The sequence below is a fragment of the Camelina sativa genome, chromosome 5, assembly GCF_030686135.1.
Source record: "Camelina sativa cultivar CO46 ecotype springtype chromosome 5, ASM3068613v1".
NCBI lineage: Eukaryota > Viridiplantae > Streptophyta > Magnoliopsida > Brassicales > Brassicaceae > Camelina > Camelina sativa.
In genome coordinates this window covers 35,885,373-35,898,583 of record NC_141884.1, presented here as the reverse complement: position 1 = coordinate 35,898,583, position 13,211 = coordinate 35,885,373, and the positions used below count along the sequence as shown (strand labels likewise).

Genomic DNA, 13,211 nt, shown 5'->3' with positions numbered 1-13,211 from the left:
TTTTTCAAAAATTAACAATTTGTTTGTTTGAACAAAGAGACTTGTGAAAAGATTTTAAGAAACTTCACATAGATTTTTTTAGTTAAGAATTATATTCTGAAAAGAAAAAAAAAAGAAAAAGCGTTTTGGGCAGCGTCTGATTCTATACTCCTTACGTAATAGTAACCAAGGCTAACAATCGAAGTTGTCATTTGCCAAGGGAAGTTTGAGAAATGCTTTCCTTTGCATATTCATGTCACAAGTTATGGGACCAACAGGTTTTGTTCTTTGAGAAACCAGAGAAGAAATGGTTTATGGGAACAACAGGTTTTGTAGTCTTACACAAGACACAAGTTATGTAGTACTTACTTAATAAGACTATACAACCATATATCTCTACTTAACCACAGTAAGTTATTTGGGTATAATGGACACACAAACCATAGTAAGGTCAAACTAACCCACCTAAGCTAATTTGTTGGAAGAATGCTTATAGTAATTGTAGGATATCATATCAAGCAAGACCAATAATGTACGGAAACATAATGGAAAGCTCCAAGTTCACAATCTATCAGTTTTATTTTATATATAACAAATAAAGGAGCTGCGAAATTGAATGGCAGAGCTAAGAAATTGTAAGATTATTTAAAAGCAAATTCCATAACTTACTAATTGGGATTTTAGCAAAAAAAAATCATCAAACTCCTCCTAAATTCCACTTTATTACACCCTTCCCTTGCATTAACACATCTTAATATAACAACTTAAGACAGAGCAACCATAGGTCATTACTCCTTAGTCCTTACATCATTCGTTTACACGTTTCTTCTGAACTCATTCGTTGAAGAGTTTAGAAGTCAGCTCATCATCTTCATTCTCAATCTCTCCATCATCTTCTTCTGAAAGAAGAATGAAATCAGAGAATACACAATTGTTCTTAGTTTAGTTTATATCTCATAAATGCTATCAAGAAAAAAAAAACCCGTTCATACCTGACGTGATGACTCCATCTGCTAACTAGCTTTAAACACCTTTCGATTGTATTCAATCATACGGATAATTTCTGAGGCATGAGAAAAAAAAATGCAATCATCGAATTTGTTTTTGTTTATCTCTAAGAAGAATAAAAAAAGAAGAAGAAGGTAGGCATCGGCACTAATACCCGTTACCCGTATTCTCGGTTCGTATCCGTCCCGAAAAAAGGGTACCCACAGCTTTAGGATCGAGTAAAAGATATCATAATTATATTATCCGTGAGTAAGGGATGATTATCGGGTTTAGTTTTTAATACCGTCCCATTACTCGTCGCTTTACCCTTTTTGTCACCCGACCCGTAAATACCTTTTAATATTTTGTATTATTATTATTTATTATTAATTTATAAATATATTATTGAGTTAAAGTTAAAACATAATTTCAACTTAGCCCAACTGAAATGATATATACGAAGCCCAATTGAATTGTATATTATATTTATTTTAATTTTGTAATTTTATAATTTTTGGAATTATATTTTGCATACATTTATGAATTTTTCCTTTTTCCTTTTTTGGATTTTGGAATATAAAATTATTATTGTGATTATCGATAGTTTTTTAATCGGGTACTCGCTTTTCGGAATAACAGTAAAGGGTCGGGTATTTGAAAGGTCAACTATTTTTTACCGAGTACCCGTTTTTCTGAGTACCCATTATTTAAGGGTCGAATACGAGTAGTTTTTTTCTATTACCCATTAGAGTCGGATCGAATATAGGGTATCAGAAAATTCAAGGGTACCTGTCCCGTGCCCAGCATCAGAAGAAAGTGGATAGTATAATCTCAACATTACCCGCACCAACGTAAGCGCAATATCCAAATACAAAATATGAGACAACAGGAGGATGCTTCGTCTCCACAGCGCCAGCGGCAATTTGAAAACTAGAATTCAAAGAACAAATCCATGAATCCTCTGATACGAATATTATATCACTAAAAAAAATACAGAAACCATGGTGGTGAGTAAAATTAATTTACTACCAGTAGACGATGCAGAAAAATTGCAGCGGGAACCCATAGATTTCCCAACTTGCGCAACGGCGGACCTTAGAATCATCAGCGGCGGCATTATCGTGAACTTAGGGTTCTGTCTCTGGGAAAAATTCTGAGTTTTCTATTCTGTTTGTTATATAAAATAAACTAGGATTGGATCCGCGCTACAGCGCGGGAGAAAATTCGTATGTTACTATCACAATATATTATCTTGTGATTATATTATTTGTATTCAAATCTGTAACGCCCGTGTCCCAAAGAAAAGTGGAAGAACCAATCAATTTATGTGAAATCATGAAATTGTCCGGTTTGGTTTAAGTTCACCCGGTTTAGAGCAGGTTTTGGGAAACCCTAAGTGATATATTTATAATGAAATGGACGCCTCTTCTCTTTATTTGGTCGTGGCTGTTATTCAATACTTGTGTTGAGAGGAAGAAAGAGATATAGAGAGAGGAGAGAGCCTATTGTGGTGTGAAGGAGATTAAAGGAGAAGGACCAGAATCGTTAGGGTTTGGGAAGAAACAATTTCGATATATCAAATCGTTGTCAAAGGTAACGAAATTTGGTAGTGTTATTCTCAAGCCTTTCATCGTCATTCTCCTTTTTACAGAAGTGGATTTGGATTTAAACTCGATGAGTTATGTGCAGTTTCGTGAGACACGTTTTCTCAGACGCGAGTTGGAACCATCGGGGATTGTAACTGAGATCGTGGTCACGTCTGGTTTCTGATCGGCACAAGATTTTGTGGGAAGCTTCGTGACGTCTCGGACTAGCTTTTCACCGGAGGGATTTGATAGTTAACGGTTGGTTTTTATTTTAGGGTTTCGTCTTTAAGATTGTTCTTTTCTGATGTTTCTGTCCAGTTTGCTTCAAGGTTGTTTTTGGTTGTGTCACTTGTTGTAGGACGTTTCTGGACTGTTTCAGACGCAAGGAGAATTTCTCCTGGTTGTATTTGTTGTTAGAATCAGCTTGATAAGGTGAGTGCGTGACCATGAGCTTATCTAAGCGATTGGGTTGTATAACTTGTTTTGTGTGAAGTTGTGTAGGTGTGATGAATGTGTTATTGGATGTTCTGTTCAATGTCTGGTTTGTTATGTTTTATTTGTGGTTGTACTCTTGATTTGCTTGTGTCTATAGCTCGTAGATGGGATGATCGTCTCACTGGGTATTTCTGGTAATACTCACGCATCTCATTGTGTTTGTGGTGCAGGTATTGTGTAGTGTGGAATCATGGCGATGAGGTGGAGGATGATCTAGGGTCTCGGTTGTGTGTTGTTGGACTTGGTTATATTGTTTATGTTGGAACCTTGGATAGAGTTATGCTAGGTTGATGGATAGAATGCTTAGGAATGTTATTGCATTGATGATGTGTTGGTTCTGTATGTTGGTATGTTTCCGCTGTACATATTGGTTGTTATCGGTTTAATGAGGAATTGTGGTTTGGGTGGTTTAATTAAGTAGTATGAGATGCTTAATTATGTATTGTACTTATTTAAAAAAAAAAACGGGTCCGGTTGTTTTAAAATCTAACTTGTACCGCTGTTAAGAGGTTTATTTGAAATTGTATTATTTTGTGATTATACTATTTTCTACTCCAGAGTACATCGTACCACTGTTTACTGGTCTTTGGAATAATACTAATATAGAAATGAGTATTGAAGGTTATATACAATAAAAAATGAACAAAAAGGGAAAATATATATTGAGACGGGATTTTAATACAACACCAAAAATAATAAACTTAAGACGTGATTGTCGAAACACGAACAGAAAAAAATATTTTACAGAGATTAATAATATAGTCGGTAGAGATATACTAATATTTATTTATTCTTCTACACATCATATACACATACCATAGTTTAAATATATATTTTGTAATTTATGACTTTATTATATGTAATCAAAAAGATATATTATAATTTGTAAATAAATATTGTTGGATTATATGTTTAACGGTGTGTGTATAAATATTGGGCTTATTAGTTGTTTCTGGAAATTGTAAGTTGGGCTTCGTTGGCCTTTTACTTGGAAAAATAAAACGCATAACCCATTTTTTTTTGACTTTTCTTCTTCCTTTCGAGAAACATCTTCAATTGTTTTCCTCAATCATCTTCCATCCGATTGAGCTTAATTCCAGATTTTAATTTGCAAGATTTCATTCTTGAATCATACCTTCTAATCAAATTCACTCCATCTACAATCGAGAAACTCATTACTGGCGCGCTACAAAATCGGGAAATGAGAGAAAATTGATATAGTCGAATCGATTCCAATTCTGTCTGTGTTGGGGTCGATTAATCCGATAATTGGCGATTTCGGTTTTCACCCATGAGTTTTAAACACTGAGAAATCAATTCGATTGGGTTGGTAAGTTCTCTACCATACAGAATTGCTTTACTTCTTAATCTTTTATAGCTCACATGTTCTACTCTTGTTTTATTTGTAAGAGGCGAAACTGATTGCTTGACTTGTTTTCTCTTAACATAAATCGAATTGAGCTTTAGGTGTATTCTTCCCCAAGACCTCCACGCCAAATCGATTAATAGGGTAAGCTGTTTATGATTCCGTCAATCATCCCTTCTTTACACATTTAATTCAATTGTTCCCCATATCGAATTAAACTTCATCGAGATTGAAATAAGATTATTGTCAATAAAATCAGTAATTGTTGCTCTATATTGACTTTGTGTGAAGTAACTCCGAAACAGAAACAAAATAGGCTAAATTAATTTAATCAGTGTGGACGAATTGGTAAGTGAATTTTGATCTATATTTTTCTTTACGATATTGCAGGGAATAGTAAACGATTTTAAGCTGTTAAAAGAGGATGATTCTTCCGGACAAGAAGACGTGATTATATATGTAAGCTTACAATTCGTCTTTGTCAAGCATTTTGTTTTCTCCACACAGCTAAAGTTTCTAACTTCTTATTTTGTTCTGTGTTTTATATATGAGAGCACTTATCATGCATCCCGAAGGAGTGGATGACAAAATTGACAATGAGCTAAAGTACTTGAAGAGAGAACAATTTGGTTAGTGTTTTCACTATTCGGAAAACAAAATAGTGTTAAATTTATCAGTGTATATAATGATACATAAATATTTGACATGTATTTTTCTTTACAACATTGCAGGGATTAGTAATTGATATATAAATATCTGAAACTTATGTAGCTGTTGCTTCTTCACTGTAGCATGGATCAAAGTACCCTACAGAGACAGAAAAGGATCCAGGTATGAACTTCTCGAGTAATTTGGAATCATAATTTTTGATGGATATAAGAGCATTATTATTAAACTTACCGCCACATCAGCTAGGACCATTTCCATAGTCTCACCAGAGTAAGTAGTATACTGCTGCCAGCTATGGACGATTTTGACCTGGATTCTCCAGCAAGTCTTGAATGGCTTGATGGATGCTAGATTAGTTGTTGCAAGATTTGCTGCCATTTTGATTGGTTTAAGTTTGATGAATCGTAAGCGGTAGAGAAAGGTGTATTTATAGGTAGAAGTTTATAATTGATTGATTTAGGTTAAAGTCACGAGAATATTCTGGTAATTATTCTCATATCGTTATACGATATCAAAATAAGGAAAATAATAATTCTAGGTTTTGTTAGTTTAGGATAGTGTTTATTGAGGTATCTTGATTCGGAATCCGTAATATATTTCGTAGTCCTATGATTAAGATATAATTAGAGATAATAATGGAGAGAATGATATGATACAGTAAGACGTTCTGATTTTACGGAAATTCATTTGATAAACCTGAATAGTTGACTAAAGTATTGGAAAGATATTTATTGGGATATTAAATATTCGATTAGTTTATGGATTGTTTAACAACCAATGAATATTCGGTAAATATATGCTGATATTGTTTTCTTATATGGTTTCAGTTATTGCCGCATAAGGTTTGGTGAGATATTTTATTTCAGTTGTAAACGGGTGATCCATCTTTATTATTCGGTTTTTTTCACCTGTACCCGTTTCATTAATTTCGGGTTAATTTCTCTAAATTGACCCGACCCAACTTTGATTTTGTACTTCTTTTTTACGTATATAGAGATGGACCTACGTTTTGGGGTGTAACCTAAAATATCGGGGAGGAAACTATAACTAATTAAAGGAAGAAGAAAAACTAACAGGATTCACCTTTCACTGTTGTAACTCAAAATTGGCACCTTTGACCGATTGCAATATGTGATTAATCTTTTTATATTTTGAATGACATATTAAGACCAAGCTTTGGCAATTTCAAAATCCTCAATCTAAACAAGCCTACACCTAGCTAATTGTTTTATACCTTTGAAAAATAATTTTTTTTTTAAAAAATATGATAAATTTTTTGTGGTAATTTTAAAAAGAAAAGAACTAATAGTGAAATTTGTAGGGATCAAACAAGTCAATTATCTTGCACCACTATGAAATGAATTCTTGCACGACACAATCTACACTTATTCTCATTTATGCTAGAGTGTATATGCATGCACGTACAGGCTTTTCAATTATACGTGGACACAGACCAAAGAAAACATCAACTACATCCATGATCTTTCCGAGAAAATTTTGCAGTCGCTCCCACACTAAAACACTTTTTAACACACGTATATATTCTGACGTGTAACTGACTAGAATACATACATTACAGTACACCTCTTTTGAATTCAAACGGCAATCCGTTTTGTGAAAAAAAAAAAAAAGAGATAAAAAAAAATGCATATTTTGTTATTACGTTAAGATAAAATGAAATGTATATTTTGTTGAACCAGTTATATGATATAAAAGAAATAGAAAAAATATCATATATTATACAAGAATGTCGATATCTTTGCTGAGTAATAATCTTTTAGGATGAAGTGCATATAGTCAATCGTACGTGTGTTAAAAGTATTTTTATCTGTTATAATCTAAGTGTGTTAAAAATGACAATTAGATTTTGGCATGTAGTAACATTATTTGAAAAAAAATCATTTAGCTTGGATATTAACCAATAAATGATGTATGTCAAAGCTCAAAATAATAATATAAATAAATATTAAGTTGATTGGATAAAAATTGTATATAATCGTATCATTGTAATATTGAGTTTTTTTTTTTAAAAAAATTTTAAGCAAAAAATACAAAAAAATGAAAAAGGTAACGAGTCTTAGATAATGGAATTTGATGAGTTTATTAGTATATTTTGTAAAATTTAACGTATGTAATCATAACTGAACAAAGAACAAACTTGAAAAAATGGGCTTATATATGGAAATAAATTTTTATTATTTGATGAGAGTTTTAACATATATTATAAATTTTAATTCATTTAAAATAAATTTAGCAAGAGAAAAATTATTATTTATGAGATTACTACTAATAAAAAGATTATATTAAAACTATTGGTTTTCCAAAACTTTTCATGGATTTTTAGTTTTAACTATTTGTTGTTCTTACTGTTTAATTTTTTTTTTTAATTCTAGCTAATATATAAATTTGATATAATATACATTATTTATGATATCATTTTTAGCTCTTCTATGTGATGAAATGCAAATAAGTAAAATCTGGTTTATTAATTCGATTGTATAGCAAAATATAATTAATGTGTGGATATTAACTACATAGCATCAATACCTATAAATTAGTATATGGATCCATTAATATTTTTCTGGTCTTGATATCAGTTTATGATCAAAATGATATTATTAATATCTTAGTAATAATATATCATAGTCTGGACTTTTATTAATTTATAAAAGATTTTAGTTGGATTTTTTTTATTGATTTGGTAAACACGGTATCGTTTTTCTTTCTTGGAAGTGAATCGTGTATGAAATCAAATGGATTCACTTGAAAACAGATGTTACTTCTTTCTTGGATTTAGTTCCAGTTGAATCTCTGATATGTGTAACTGTACATTGATAATCCAAATCAATATATATGTTTGAGCCAATAAATACTCCTATTAGTTAAAGTTGCATGTTACTGAATAACAAATCTTTCGTTTGCATTTTTACAAAATTCATGTTACTTTTCATGATTATTGTGATTTTTTTACATGATATCACTTTCTTTATACATTAATAAGTCATAATTTTAAATGAAAATATAATTTTATATTTTTAATGTGACTTTTAAAACTAATTTCCTAATTTATCCATAACTCAAATGTACTTTTTATTGAATTAAAGTCATCACATATGCTCTACCAAAATTTATGACAAAGAATACTATAGAATTATTCATTGCAAATATTTGGTGACTATTATGAAATATTGTGATTAATCCATCACAAGACACATGGTATTACACTTGTCCATGTAGTGTTACATTATGTTTGTAGTATTAACACTTGTCATTACCAAATCTAATGAGTTGGTGACTCATGTTTTTGTTGCTCACTATAAATAAGGAGTTGTTATAAGAAGACTATGAGATAGAAGAAGTTCTTTAATCAAATAAGCTTTCCAATCTCTTTCTCACTCTCGTACATGCTTCTCTCTTTCCCTCTCTTTATTATTGTACTCTTTACAAAGTATTGTAAAACACACATAATTGTATTCTACTTATAATTCACAACACGTTATCAGCACGATCAACTCTTGATCCGTCATCCGTTTGAGGTAAGATTTAAGTTTTGTTAAAATTGTTTGAATTTAATTATTTTACATGCATGTTACTATATGTATAATCTATAGAGTAAAAATCTATACATACAAAAGTGTAAGTGAGTACAATTCCGCTTTGTTTGGAATCACTTCAAGGATGGCTCTCTGCAGAGAAGAAGTTTCCGATTATGATATGATCGAGAAAACATTCCAAACTTTCCATCCTTCAAATGTACTCCTACAGCAACAATATCGAGAAAGAGGGTATACTCGATATTCTGAATTAATGTAAGTTTTGCATGTTGCTGAACAAAATAATGAGCTCGTGATGATAAATCATCAAACCCGTCCAACTGGATCAGCTCCACTTTCAGAAGTGAATGTTGCTACATCCAGCTATAATAATTGGCAAGGACGAGGACGTGGACGCGGACGCGGTCGAGGCCGTGGTCATGGTCGTGGAGGAGGTCGTGGAGAAGGTCGTGGAGAAGGAAGAGGAAGAGGTTTCTCTCCTAATGACTTCAACGCAAGAAAAACCAACAAGCATCTTCAAATTAATAATGTTGGTCGTGTTATAAAGAAACAAGATGAAAGTACTTGTTACAGATGCGGCATGAAAGGACATTGGTATCAGACCTGTCGTATTCCAAAACATTTGGCCGATCTGTACCAAGCATCCCAAAAGGCAAAAGAAAGGGATGTTGAGACCAACCTCATCTATGATAAAGCTGGACCTTCTTTCCATGGCCTAAACGATGAACCCCATCTTGATATAGCAGATTTTCTCGTTGATAATGAAAACGGAAAATCATGCGAATAAGGCCTATATGCCATGATATGCTTTGTCATAGTTTGATATGTATTTTTTGTTTATAAAATGTCTTTTTGGATAATAGTTCTATTGTAATATATGATAAGCTTTTTTGTAAGACTTCATGTTATTTTATTAATGTTTATTTTATAAATATTTGATCTCAGAAAATGTCAAATTTTGAGATTGAGGATGGAGATATGTGTCTAGCAGACAGTGCTACAACGCACTCAATACTTAAAGAAAAAAAATATTTCTCCTCTCTCAAAATAAAAGACTCCGCTAGAAGCGTGAGCACTATATGTGGTAATGCAAAAATTATTATAGGCTCTGGAAAAGCCAGTTTTTCAATGCCAAGGGGAACAAAATTTGAAATTGATGCATTATATTGCCCCAAGTCTCATAGAAACTTGATTAGTTTCAGAGATATCCGGAGAAATGGATATCATATAGAGACTCTAAATAAGAATGGCATTGAATATCTTTGCATAACATCTGAGGAGAAACATATATTGGAAGAATTTCCAATGTTATCCTCTGGATTGTATTGCACAAAAATAAATAATTTTGCATCTTATGTTATAGTAAACTCTAAGTTTACTAGTACATTTAAGATATGGCATGAAAGACTTGGACATCCTGGTTCAGTCATGATGCGAAAAATTGTGCAAATTCCAATGGTCATCCATTGAAGAACGAAAAGATTTTTAGATCTGATGAGTTTTCATGTGATGCATGTTCTCAAGGAAAACTCATAATTCGGCCATCGCCAGCCAAAATTGGGAATGAATCACCATTTTTCTTAGAGAGAATACATGGTAATATATGTGGACCTATCCACCCTTCATGCGGGCCGTTTCGTTATTTTATGGTAATGATTGACGCATCTAGTAGATGGTCAAATGTGTGTCTATTGATAACAAGAAACACGGCCTTCGCAAAATTCTTTGCCCAAATAATCAGGTTGAAAGTTCAATTCCCTGATTATGCCATAAAGAAAGTAAGGCTTGATAACGCTGGTGAATTCACTTCACAAGCTTTTAATGACTATTGTATGTCAATAGGAATCGATGTTGAGCATCCGGTTCCTCATGTTCATACACAAAATGGCATGGCTGAATCTTTGATTAAACGGCTACAACTCATTGCTAGACCGTTAATATTGAGAACAAAGCTTCCAATTTCTATATGGGGTCATGCTATATTGCATGCTGCGGCATTGGTCCAAATACGACCAAGCGCATATAATAAATATTCCCCTTTACAATTGGCATCTGGCCAAGAGCCAAACATATCCTATCTCCGTATTTTTGGATGTGCGGTTTATGTTCCTATAGCCCCACCGCAAAGAATAAAAATGGGGCCACAAAGGAGATTGGGCATATATGTCGGTTATGCATCACCGAGTATAATTCGATATCTTGAACCGCAAACTGGTGATATGTTTACGGCACGTTTTGCCGATTGCCATTTTAATGAAGATGAATTTCCAGCGTTAGGGGGAGGAATTAAACAAGTACCAAAAGATATTACATGGTATACACCATCTTTGTTATATCTTGATCCCCCTACAAATCAACGTGAACTGGAAGTTCAGAAAATTGTACATTTACAAAATTTGGCAAATCAATTACCAGATGCGTTCATAGATACAAAAAGGGTGACAAAGTCATATATCCCCGCTGCAAATGCACCATCAAGAGTTGAAATTCCTAGAGAGGAACTCGATGGAAACAAAGCTAATGAACCTAAGGTTCAATTGAAAAGGGGGAGGCCAATGGGCTCTAAAGATAAAAATCCCCGAAAGAAAAAGAAAATGGGAGATGAAAAGGTTCAGGAAGAACCAAATAAAGAGAAAAGTCTTCAGGATGATACAGAAAAATATGAGGTTTCTATTAACTATGCCCAAAATGGGATGTTATGGTATAGAGATGAAATCAATGATGATGATGGAATATTCTCTTTTTCTGTATCTAAAGAGATCGATCATGAAAAAGATGATCCAGATCCAAGGTCTGTATCAGAATTCCAACATAGGCCTGATTGGGAGAAATGGAAAAAGGCTATGCAACTTGAGTTGCTCTCCCTCAATAAAAGAAATGTCTTTGGACCTCTTGTCACTGCATCTAAAGATATAAAACCTGTTGGTTGTAAATGGGTATTTGTGCGAAAAAGAAATGAGAAAGATGAAATAACAAGATATAAAGCCCGACTTGTTGCACAAGGTTTTTCTCAAAGACCTGGAGTTGATTATGAAGAAACATATTCTCTAGTGATGGATGCAATTACATTCAGGTACTTAATGAGTCTAACGGCTTCTAAGAATTTAGAAATGTACCTTATGGATGTAGTGACAGCATATTTATATGGATCATTGGATAATGATATATACATGAAAATCCCAGAAGGATTTAAGATTCCTGAGGCATTAGACTCTAAGTCTAATGAAATTTGTGCGATCAAATTACAGCGATCACTTTACGGATTAAAACAATCCGGGCGCATGTGGTATAATCGCTTAAGCGAATACCTATTGAAGAAAGGGTATCTTAATAATGAAATATGTCCATGCGTTTTTATAAAGAAATCTCCATCGGGATTTGTGATCATTGCTGTATATGTTGATGATTTAAATATAATTGGAACTCAAAAGGAGATTGATGATGCAAGAACTCATATGAAGGAAGAGTTTGAAATGAAAGATCTTGGAAAGACTAAATTTGGTCTCGGGCTTCAAATAGAACATTTCCAAGATGGAATATTTGTGCATCAATCAAATTATACGAAAAAGATTTTAAAGCGCTTTAATATGGACAAAGCGACTCCTTTGAGTACTCCAACGGTCACTAGATCTCTGAATGTCGATAGTGATCCATTCAGACCTTGTGAAAATAACGAGAAAATACTTGGTCCCGAAGTACCTTATATGAGTGCTATTGGTGGACTCATGTATCTTGCAAATTGCACTAGACCGGATATTGCATTTGCTACAAATCTACTTGCAAGATACAACTCATCCCCTACTCGCAGGCATTGGAATGGGATAAAACATATTCTCCGTTATCTTCAAGGTACGATTGACTTGGGATTATTATATCCTAGAAACTCTTTGGTTGGTCTAGTTGGTTTTGCAGATGCAGGATATTTATCAGATCCACATAAATCCCGATCGCAAACTGGATATGTTTTCACAATTGGAGGAACTGCAATCTCATGGCGCTCACAGAAACAGACTTTGGTCGCCACTTCCTCAAATCATGCAGAAATAATTGCTCTTCATGAAGCATCGAGGGAATGTGTATGGCTCAGATCAATGACTAACCACATACAAGAATCAAGTGGAATAGTCACCAAGAAAGAGCCAACAACATTATTCGAAGACAATGCTGCTTGTGTCGCCCAAATCAAAGAAGGTTATATCAAGAGCGACAGAATAAAGCATATACCTCCAAGATTTTTCTCCTACACTCAAGAACTCGAGCAAAAGAAGGAAGTTGATATCCAACATATCCGCTCAAGTGACAATGCAGCATACCTATTCACAAAGGCGCTTCCGACTACCACATTCAGAAAGCATATTCACAGTATTGGAATACGTCATCTACGAGATTTATGAAGAAGGATCATACATATCTTTTCGAGGGGGAGATTACGTTACTATACTCTTTTTCTCTTGTCATGGTTTTTATCCCAATAGGTTTTTCCGTGACAAGGTTTTTAATGAGGTAGTACGTAACTCGTCAATGGTGATGGATAATCAAGGGGGAGTATTATGAAATATTGTGATTAATCCATCA

The 13,211-nt window shown here is 33.4% G+C and overlaps 2 long non-coding RNA genes across 5 annotated transcripts; both read left to right on the top strand.

Moving 5' to 3' along the window:
- Positions 1–2,400: 2,400 nt before the first annotated feature.
- Positions 2,401–3,568, top strand: LOC104787860 (uncharacterized). The gene is made up of 4 exons (XR_768048.2): positions 2,401–2,559; positions 2,656–2,810; positions 2,911–2,984; positions 3,218–3,568. It is a non-coding gene; the product is annotated as an uncharacterized LOC104787860 (long non-coding RNA).
- Positions 3,569–4,083: 515 nt separating this feature from the next.
- Positions 4,084–6,231, top strand: LOC104787859 (uncharacterized). 4 transcript variants are annotated; one of them, XR_015557761.1, is made up of 7 exons: positions 4,084–4,377; positions 4,515–4,557; positions 4,804–4,872; positions 4,966–5,042; positions 5,145–5,244; positions 5,910–5,929; positions 6,077–6,231. It is a non-coding gene; the product is annotated as an uncharacterized LOC104787859 (long non-coding RNA). The 4 variants fall into 4 exon arrangements; XR_015557759.1 differs by having other exon boundaries at positions 4,107–4,377; positions 5,910–5,958; XR_015557758.1 differs by having other exon boundaries at positions 4,107–4,377; positions 5,910–6,109.
- Positions 6,232–13,211: the final 6,980 nt, after the last annotated feature.